The following is an 11,207-nucleotide window of genomic DNA, read 5'->3' as shown; positions in this document are numbered from 1 at the left end:
ACTTTTATGAGCCGGAGCTATGAAAACAATAATTAAGAGGTCTCAACGTGTATGAGGAGAGATACGTATGTTAAACTTGTGTTATAGATGTGTTAGTACAGCACCCGTCACATCACGGACACGTTGGATCCGAGCGGTCTGCTGGTTTTAACTCCGAGGACACGTGGACAGACTCTCCTGCTGTTCGTCCGTCCTCATGTCCCATCAGATGTGGCGTTTCTGGGTTACAGTCTGAACCCTCCTGACTGTGACCGAGCCAGATTTTTTTGTTTTGTTTTGTTTTGTTTTTTCCTGCCTGAAGTCACAAAGATCTTAAAAAAGACCAAACCCAGACTTTATGAACAGACTCCAGAGGTCCAGACAAAAGTCCACACACCACACAGAGTACACTCCACACAAACTCACAGTTCAGTGAAACTTCAGTTTAGAAAAAGAGAAACGACGTCAAGTCTGCAAATGCATTCATGACAGAGGTTCTGAGAACAGTTCTGGAAGGTTCTGACTCATGCAACATTTCACCTGCACGCTCCTCTATTAAAGGAGCAGTGTGTAGTTTTTAATGAGCTGAGAATTTAAACTCTTTGTTTTCACGACTGAATAAACTAACTGACCTTGAAGGACGACACAGTTTATACTGTTTTACTGTGTTTATATGTGGCGGACCCTGCCATCTTCAGACAGTGTCCTGGGACCTGATCTTCCTCTGAGAACAACTCGTTTATCCACTGAAGGAGACAGTTTGTATCATTACCTCATTAATATTGTAAATATTAAAATCCAGAGACACTTGTGCGAACATCTTGCTGCATCTCCTATAAATTTCATCCTCTGTCATTTGTTTTGAGATTATTATCAGACAATGTAACTCATGTACCTGATTTTAATTACACTGTCATGTGTGTAATTCCAACAGGTAAACTGTCTGTGTTGCGTCTTCAGATTTATATGCTTGTTCAGAAACTGGAACAAAAGCCTGTTCACCCAACGACCCGTCACCTTCAAAACAAAACCCGTCGTCTGAAGGTCCGGACCCTCTCCACGACTGCTGCTGTTGGTTCTGTGATTACCGTCCAGTCCGTGGTGCTGAATCAGTGGGTCACACGTGTCTGTAGTTAGCATGAGGGAGTTAGCGTGATGTAGTTAGCGTGAGGTGCATTACAAAGCTAATGTTGTTAAAAGTTTGGTCAGGTTTAGGCACCAAAACTTGTTAGTTAGGTTCAGGACAACATCATGATTTGAGTCCAAACAAGTTAATTATTCACAACTTCAGTTGTAGTACAAGTGAGCAAAGGTTGAATGCAGATCTAGTTACATGAGTGAGTGTTTAAAATAATCTTTCTGATCGTTAGCGTGAACTAAAAGTGCACGACGACACGAGAGTGAAGAGAAACGTCCTGCTGCAGAAGAGATGGATTTTAGGTTTCATGCACAAGTTGAAAACGTCACCTCTCAGCTTTCAAGAAGGAAAATGGTTAAGAAAATCAAATTGTACAGTGTAGCATAAACAGTGTGTGTGTGTGTGTGTGTGTGTGTGTGTGTGTGTGTGTGTGTGTGTGTAGATAACACACCAAGGTTACAGCTCCGTCCTGCCTGCAGATCAGCCAATGATCTGCCCCGACGTCGATAAACACCAAGACACACGAGAGCACCGGACTCAATTATTCATCACTAAACTCTTTTGTCCCGCTGGCGGATCGATCGCTGCTGTAATCGGCTCTCCGATGAAGGAAAGAAGCTCAGAGCGTCACATATATTATGTTTCTACTCATCATGTTTGTGCTCCGAGCAGAAGCACCGTCGCTCTCGTCACCCGGCAGGAATCACAACTGTCGTATCAACGGATATCTTAAAAAAAAAAAAAAAAAAAGTTCAGAGTTTAACATTCACACGGTGGACGTGATGGAAGATTCAAGACCAGACTCAGTTTTGTCTCTATATTTTTCATTATGTTAAAGATTATTTCTGACATTGTCACACGGTCTGAGCTGCAGCCTGTGACGTAATCAGTTATTATCTTCAGCGTCTTATTGACAGAACAGAAGTCACAGTTTGGTTTAAAATAAAATGCACGAGGTTGTTTTTTTTCTTCTTGTCTGGGTGACGACATCCGACCTGTGCTGACCTTCAGGTTTGGGGACGGGCGAGTCGTCAGCTACAGTAACAAACAGCCATAATTCATGCAGGATATGAACTGCTGTGTTGTACTGGGATATAACTAATCAAACCAGGACAGGATTCAGGATCAACTGTGTCTGGTCTCCCTACACGGTTCTTGTCTTATCTTCAGCTCTTCGTCGCTCGTATTCTACTTTTGATCTCTGATGTTTTGTTTCTTGATTTCGTCCTTCCTGTTTTTAATGTCTCCTAATGTCCCTGTGAAGCACTTTGAGTTGTCTTGTGTCGAAGCGACGAGCACAATCCAAACAGTTAAACCATCTTCATGTCATACAACCTGTGTGTGAAACATGAACCACGCCGTCTGCTTCACTCACTGTTTCCTCTCTTGGTCCCGACTTGAAGTTGTCTTCCTGACATTTGTGACATTTCGACACCAGCTTCCACCCGGAGCTTCCCAAAACATCGTCAGCTCAGACGAGCTTGTTAATAGTTTTCCTTGTAGGGCCACAGAGGGAGTTTAATCCTATATATACCTCCGGCGGCTCCCCGGCCCGGCCCCGCCTCCCTCTCTGCACCATTTCCCACTAGATTTGCTAAAGTCTCCTCTCTATAAGCTGATGATCCGTTTGCTTAATAAAACTCCAGAGAATGATACTTGTGCCGTAGTTAAGCTTCTTAACCGAGATCCCTGTTTGCTAGCATGACCTTAAAAAATGTAGAATATGTCTGCCGGACATCATTTGGAGGGTGAAAACATCTGACAGTGACCAGAACCATACAGAACCGTACAGAACCATACAGAACCGTACAGAACCATACAGAACCGTACAGAACCATACAGAACCGTACAGAACCATACAGAACCATACAGAACCGTCCTCTACGTGTCCTATGATGGTTTTACTGGTTCCAGATCAGATAAACACAGCTGAGCTCATTCTGTTTTTAAACCCCTGCACCATCAACACCTTGTTAGATCAGTTTAGGGTCTCAGGGACTTCTGGTGACTTGTTTAATATATTTATCATTATTATTATTATCACATTAATATATTTTCTTCTGTTGTTTTGCTGAGAAGCTCCAGGAACAGTTTGATTTCTCTGAGCCTGAGGAAAAAATTCTCATTTCCTTTAAAAGATAAATAGTTTATAAAAATAAACTCTTAGAAAATGAATTATGACCTGAAAACATGTTTGTATTAAACTCTGACTGATAATAAATGAATAAATAATGAGTGTGTGGGACTTTATGATGCTCATATACCTGTGAAATGTTTATACACCTCAGCCGTCTTTATCTAAATCATAAACTAACTCAAGAAAAGACGAATCCTGTGGAAAACAAGAACTGCTGCTGTTTAAAACCCGTCGACCGTCTTTTGTGATATTTTAACACATTTTCCAGTGTCGATCGTGAAGCTTGTTGAGCAATTCCTCCAAATAATCCCCCGTGTTCAGAGTAAAGACCCTCATCCTTCCGCTTCAGAACGGGCCAGAACTCCTCCGTATACAGTCTCAGAACCGCTTTCAGTCTGCTTGCGTTTCCTCCTCCGTTCCCCCTCGCCGTCTCTTTCATTTCCATCTTAAAAATGACCGGTCTCCCGTCGGAGAGGCTGCTGAGTAATTTAAAAGCTAATGAGAGAAAATTAAAATGACACAGTGTTTCACTGGCGAGACATCTCTCTTTGATCGAGTGGCCCAATTAAAAGTAAGAAAGATAAAGAGACCCGAGGGGAGCTGCCTCTCTGTTCGCCTCTGTCAGGTGAATTAAGGTGCGGCTCAGTCGGAACCGAAGACCAGAACACCGTTCTGCCCGCCAAACTGGATCCAGCAGCTGAGTAATAAAAGAATATTGATCACTGAGACCTGAAAGGGAAAAAACAGACGCGGATCTACCGATCAGGGAAGAAGACGGTGCAACATCTGCTTCACAACAGTGACTAAAAGCAAAACACGTGTCGATTTCCTTTCTGAAAATACTTTTCAAAACACCTGATCCGTCCTTGTTCCTGAACCTTCAGTCGAGTCAAGTCGAACAATAAGCACAATTCTGGTGCTTATTGTTCCGAGATTTGCATCATGTGCTCTTCAGAGAGACAAAGACGACGTTGATTTATCATCTACTTCCTCCTTCCAAAAAAACCAGAGAGAGAAGAACTGGACTCAGCAGAGCCGAGGCCCGCGGGCCGCTCAGCTGGAGCGCTGCAGCGCGTGGGTGCTGATTTTCTTCTTCCCCCCTTTTTTTATTATATATTTGAAGTAAAGTGTTTCGGGCGAAGCTGCTCCACTCAGAGAGGCTGAGGACGTGTCAGTGTCTCCTCCAAGCCAACAATTTAAGTCAAGCGGCAGGACGCGTCGCAGGAAAATGGAAAAAGCACAAAGCTCTTGTTCTATTTCAGGGAAGTGTTTCTGAAAGCCGACAGTCTCTCTGCACTTTGTCTGCTGGTTCACTTTACACCGAACGGCCATTATCAGGCTTTCAAAGTTCAGAGAAACTAAAAAGCTCCGTTCCTGCTGCTTCTGTCTCGCTGGTTTGATCGACGGGTCGTGAGTCCAGTTGTTCAGGGTGCCAATTAAACTAAAAGGGGAGCAGAGCAGGTGGGTCTATGACTGGATTCAGACAGGAAGCGTCAACGTCAGAGAGGCGACTTAGAAACAACCTCAACTGTCAAATCACAAACTCTCGTTGTGCACCGAGGCCCGGCGCCGCCGCTGGTCCGAGGCCCGCCGCCGCCGCTGGTCCGAGGCCCGGCGCCGCCGCTGGTCCGAGGCCCGGCGCCAAGATGGAACTGAAAGTGTGTGTGTCCGTCTGAAGTTTGAGTCAGAAGAGCTGCTGTCAGCTGGAATGTTTCTGCAGGTAGCTGAAGGTTTGAAGTGTTTTCATAAAACAGAAAATATGAAATAATTTTGGGCTGTTCAACTTTTATTTCTTCCACAGATGATAATCAAAGTGCACATATGTGTCTGTGATCCGCTCATACCTACGGATCAATAAATACTTGTCATCATATTGTTTCCTCAGCTCGTCATGTTTGTCTGATATTCACGGCGGGTCGTCGGCAGAAAACCTCGATTGATCCGTTTCCGATCGAGCGGCAGAGCAGCACAAAGATTATAAAGAGGGTGTTTAAGTAAAAATCAATATGGTTTAGGCTCATTTACCGATCAGTTCCTGCGGATAGATGTACAAACCTTCAACTGTGAGGTCACGAGTTCAATCCCCCGCTGTGTGTGTGTGTGTGTGTGTGTGACGACATGTTGTGACTGAAAAACATTTAATACTTCCTGCTGGTTGGCAGCGATATAAAAGCTTCTAAATGAGCCCGATGTTCTGGTCTTTTTTTTTCTGCTGCAGCTTCATATTCATGCGTGCCGACACTGCGGGTCTGTCCACATACATTTGGTTCTGTTGGAGTCAAACTGTGTCGGAGTCAGCGAGCAGGTGGCTGATTGTCAAACAGACGAAGGCGACAGGCTGCGTAGCAATGAAGTGGGAAGAAGAAGACGAAGACGACGAAGACGAAGGGCTTCGGGAGCAAATAATTAAGGACTCTGCAAACAGTGGTGTTTAAATTCTAGCGAGGCATCAATCTGCCGCAAATCCCCTCCGAGATCCACCAATCACAGCATGGCTGTGGATGTGAGTCAGAGCGAAAGTGGAGGGAAGAAAAAACATGGACTGAGAACGAAGGCAGTGATTTTAAATCTAATTTTAATATTTACATTTTTCTTTTTTCCTGTCTTTCTTTTTTTACCAGGGATTTCTGTCAAACTGAAGCTGAATGTGTCCAATTATATTTTTCTTCTCACAAGATTCAGATTTATGTCAACAGAATATTATTTTTTTTCTTTCCCGTCTGGACCGGATGGATCCGTGTGGGATGAATCAATTCATGGGACCCGGGAACGTTAAAGAGATCCTGAAGTGAATCAGCGTCACAGAAATATTAGACGGCATCTGATGTTTACTGAGAGAGCCGTCCAGCGCCGGAGGAATAAACACCTGGAGTCTCATCAGGTTCTGTTGGCCCAGAGCTGCCCTCCAGGTTCTGTTCTGCTGACTGGAGCTGGAGGGGACGACAAACACACAAACTAATTCTGATGTTGTTCCTTAGTTTATTACTAACGTAACTTAATAAGGCTGATGATCCGACCGTCAAACCGTCTGTACCGACCACAGGAAACATTGTTGGACAGATTTGTGATGACGTCAGTAAACAACAGAACAAAATATATTAATGTTTTTATACATTATAATGCAGAATTCTTGCAGATGATATCTTTAAAAAAAGAACACATAGTCGGTACTGAAGAACACATTTTGTTTTCCCCATCTGCTGAATATATTTTATTATTTTCAGTGGATATCAGCAGGTTTCTGCAGCGAATCGCCACATGTTTCAGTGTTTAGACTCACACTGAGGTTTGTAACACACTTCCTCATATTCGATCTCATCACTGAGGAGAGTCATCAGGTCCTGAGCTTCAGTTCAGCTGCGGTGGTGAAGATGGATTAAAGACACACACAGTCTCCACAGAGTGAGATTAAAATCATGTATGCTCTGCAAAGTGAGATTAATGTTGTGGCCGACAACCTCTATCTGCTTCCCTGCAGTAAATCCACACGATCGCTCTGATATACGCTTCGTTCATCGATGCAGATCAGACACGTGATGCGTGCGCGCCGGCCGCTGGCGCTCTTTCGCCGTTTCAGAGATTTACGGTGGAGATGTTTTTTTTTGTTTTCAGCCTCGGTGTCACGTTCCAGTGTCCCATCCGTCACATTTTATGGTGCAGCAGGTAGCAGCGCTGCAGCATGTGACGCCAGCCATTTTAATTATGTGGGCCAATAAATCTGCTCTCGAGGAAAATGTCAGCGGACAAAAGATATGAAGAGCTGGAGAGTCTCCGGCTGAGGAAACGTACAGAGGTTCAACAAGGCAGAGCAGGTTTTCTGATGCAGGGAGGGACGAGCGATCAACCTGTTCTGCTCTCGGAACCAGAAAACAAATCCAGACTGTCTCCATGTTCACTACGTCAGTCTGTTCACGCCAACAGCAAGTCTGCAACATGCTGGCAGACTGAGTCCACTGAGTAAATGATTTCATGTTTGGAATCAAAATGTGAGACACTAAAAATATCATTCAACGTTTCCCTGCTGGGCTGTAATCTGACATCATCACAGTGTTTTGTTTATATTTGTAAAACTGTAAAACTTGTTTGCAGCAGCTAACGCAGTTAAAATGAAAGACACGGTCCGTTTGATTCTGTCCTGACTTCAGCTCGGCGACGATCACTGGAGCAAACTGAAGCTCTTCCTGCTCTTCCTGACCTCGAGCCGCCGCAATTCTGCTAAAAGCCTCCAAATCTGGCCGTCATTAACAAAGCATGCAGCTCTTCTCTGATTGTTTTTGTGTCTATAAAAATGGAACAGATTTGTTTCATATCCTGTTAAACTGTATCTCTATTCTGGGAGAAAAATGTTCCACGAGGTTACTTATAATAACCCTAAAGACTGGAGGAAGCAGGCTCTGGGTTTTTACGCTGTTAAACCAAAGATGTGGCTAATGTCTGCATGTTATACTTAATATTCCTGAAGTTGAGTCAGATGATTGGATCATAAAAGCACCAACGTCACGACCATTTGACAGAGAGCAAGAACGCTGCTTCTCTTAACGCTCAGTTTTTGGTCTCCTCCACCTCCTGAGGGAAACGTCTGGCTGTTCAGCTGCTGAACGCTTCACTCCGTTCTGCAGCTAGTCGCTGACTGAGTCTGTCTGGGTTTATCTGTGCTTGCAGCCTGAGCTGGACAGGAAATACACCGTAAAACCAGAACTGGGAGCTTAGTTAGCTGTGCAGCTAGTCATTAGCACAGGACATGTTGACGGGTGGGAATAAGAGGTTTTCAGGGCTAGCTGGTTAGCATGCTAACATCAGTAGATATCTCTACAACACAGCTGCATTTAAAAGTTGAAGTTCAGTGGAAGTTTGTGTTTCTGTCTTTAAATGAATCAAACTGAAAGAAGCTTAAACTCGTCTAGTTTCACTTCAAACTGTGATTCTGACTGGTGTGATTTCCTTCAGTAATGTGCTGTAACGTGTCGCTGTGTGTCTGCTCAGCCTGCAGAGACGCAGAAGGTCTGCTGAGGTTAAATCTCAGGGAGCGGCTGAATAAGTCTGCTGGGTAACAATACGTCCTGCTTTGATCAGACCCGGCAGCACTCTTAATGAGACGGCGACGGCTGCGGCGCGGTCCGCCGTCTCCCATGGTTACAAGTGGCTCTAAATCAGCAGCATGTAGAAGTCTGCTGCTGCAGGGGAGCGCTGTAAGAATCCTGCCTCTCGCCCTCCCAGACGGCTCGATCGAATGATGGCGAACAAATTGCAAAAGTTCAAACACAGACATCTTGAGGAGTTTCAAGAGGAAGTAACAAGACGACCTTCAGAGGAAACTGTGTGTACACGATCGTCCCGTCAGACGGGTAATTAAAGCAGTCTGGACCCGAAACACAGAACTGTTCTGGAGGGGAAGTGTTGCTGTGTGTGTGTCCTCCAGCACCTGTCAGTCATCTTCATCAGCCGCCACCCAGCCGAGGTTTCCTTAACTTAACTGCAGGTTCACACTGTTTTTAAGCCCTCCAAGCCAAAAAAACCCCTCAGACCTGAAACGCCGTTTACGTGTCAGGGCGTCAAAACAGGTGTGAACAGGGCCGCAGCCTTCATACCTGTGCACCTGAACTTTACGCGACGCCTCAATTAGATAAAATAAAACTGAAAGTATCCAACTTTTATCATCTCTCAGTGTTTTTCAGTGTGAGTCTGTAAAACTGCTGTCACTAATCCTCATGTTGTTTTAACCAACACATTACATGAAGAGCATCTGTTTCTGCGTGATTAACTACTTATGTTTGTACATGACACTGACCCGACAGATGTTTCCGTCCACAGCGACCTGACCTCCTGGTCGAGCTCTGTGGAGATCAGTGTACTGCTCAAGGACACGTGGGCAGGAGGGGAGGGATCGAACCTTTCACCTTGAGATTAATGGTGAGCCAAGCTACAGGTGATTTTATACAAGAGCTTCATTCTTCCGTCCTACGACAGCTCATCTGCGCTGTTACCAAGCTCCAGCAGCTGGAAAACAATCAGTCGGTGTGGAGCCGCATAATTCATTCATCATACGCACGTCAATCAGAAACACATTAATTCCACAACTTTAATAACAAGGTCACCGGCAACATCCGTGACGGAGAGCTTTGTTCAATCACACAGAGCTGCCTGAATCACCGCGAGTGTGACTGCGACGCTTAAATGAAATGGATGTAACAGGATTGTTCTGTGTGACGCGGACATGTTGGAGCTAACCGACTGCACGATCACACGTCAGACAGGGAGGATGTCGTCCGGTACATCAGGGAGGATGATATACGGAGATAATAGCAAGTGTGGAGTCAGGATGTGGTCTTCTAAGACTTTGTGTACACAACGTCGTGTCGCTTTATCTGTCCACACCAGCTCGCCTCACCTTTCTGACGCTCTCCCACCAACGTCATCTGTTCAGATTTCACTGAAAGGGTCACATGTCAGGGATCAGGGCTCAGAGACACATGGGAAGCCGTCACCACTGACTTTCACACAGTATTAGCGAGGCTCAAAGAAAGCTTCAAGAGGAAGGACATGAATCAACCTCCTCACCCAACCACCCTCTGATGAGGAGGACGGAGCGCTGCGAGGCCAATGTCACACTTGGTATGCATGCCGGAGGCCGTGCAGGCATTACAAACACCGCGGCGAGCTTGTTCACTCGCCTCAGCGCTTAACAACGACCCCCTCGGCTGCTCCCGCGAGCCATTGATCACGCAATCAATGGTACATTATCCTCGCGGTGACCCGAGTTCATCGGGGAGGCGCGTACACATCGACTGGCACAATAACAACTCATTACCAGACCATCTGACATTCACCATCACGCTGCCAACGAGGAACCCAAGGGACCACCGGAGGCTGGAGACAGTGATTGATACGTACTGTCGGTGTCGGCGACCTCGTGGAGGAAGAGGGCTCGATGGAGGAGGTGGAGATAGAGAAGGAGAGTCTTAGTTTTCCAGCGACCCCGGGCTCTGGAACAAATGTCACTTCTTTAATTAGAGATGCCAAAACAATGCAGCGAGGACGAAGAGGAGGAAGAGTCGGATCTAATCAGGACAGCTGCTCTCTGCGCGCCGCTCTCCCAACTTCTCGCCCGCCGTCGGCCTCCTCCTCAGGTCCTCTAACCGGGTGTGTCGACCTCCCTGACGAGTAGTTAAACGTCACAGGCAATTAGTGTTTTCAGCGGCGGTCTTCCTCTCTATCTTCATCAGCCAACACAATCGCTCTGTCGTCAGGGAGGATGTCGTACACGGAAACAGCTAATGAAGGTTAGCGTCTATAACGGCTGACAGGATCTGTGCATCTGTTCACTGTGACAGGAAATGATTTGCCTTCTCTCAGAGAGCGAGACGAGCAGACTGATGAGGCGTCGTACAGGCAGACACATCAAGACAAACAGGATTAACTCACGTTGGCTCAGTCAGAGCAGAGATCGAGGTGCCGTGCACACGACAAACCAAAAATCCAACCAAAATGTTTCCCATGAGATCCTGCGTTCACATGCAGGTATCTGTCGGCAGAGATGAGTTTATATGAGCTCAAAGTTCCTCGTCTGCATCCATGTCGCTCTGTAATAAACAACACAACAACATGCGACGTGGACGGGAGAGAACGTCCGCTGCAGGACAAACATCACGTTCTGCCGGCACGCTCGGTTCTGCCCGGTGGGATTCAAAAGTGAAAGGTCGAAGTCTTCGTATTTAACCTCCTGTCAGCAACTCGCTGGATGGCCATTTAATCTGTGTGTGTGTGCAGACAGCTCCAACACACACACACACACATATTTACTTAATAAATCAGAGCAGTGACAGAAGCTAAAAGAAACAGCATTGACTGAATTTAATTATCTACAGTGGAAAGAATAAAAGCAGTTCATTATTTCTTAGTTCTTTATTCTTGCTTGCTTGTTGAAAAATTCTCTGACGTTAAATGTGAAAATGT

The 11,207-nt window shown here is 45.6% G+C and overlaps 1 long non-coding RNA gene across 1 annotated transcript; it reads right to left on the bottom strand.

Moving 5' to 3' along the window:
* Positions 1-5,812: 5,812 nt before the first annotated feature.
* On the bottom strand, positions 5,813-10,609 carry LOC119010706. The gene is made up of 2 exons (XR_005072041.1): positions 10,146-10,609; positions 5,813-6,184 (listed from the first exon to the last, which is right to left on the bottom strand). It is a non-coding gene; the product is annotated as an uncharacterized LOC119010706 (long non-coding RNA).
* Between the last annotated feature and the right edge of the window lie 598 nt (positions 10,610-11,207).

This window comes from Acanthopagrus latus, chromosome 21, assembly GCF_904848185.1.
Source record: "Acanthopagrus latus isolate v.2019 chromosome 21, fAcaLat1.1, whole genome shotgun sequence".
Taxonomy (NCBI): domain Eukaryota; kingdom Metazoa; phylum Chordata; class Actinopteri; order Spariformes; family Sparidae; genus Acanthopagrus; species Acanthopagrus latus.
This window is presented reverse-complemented; position numbering and strand designations above follow the sequence as displayed.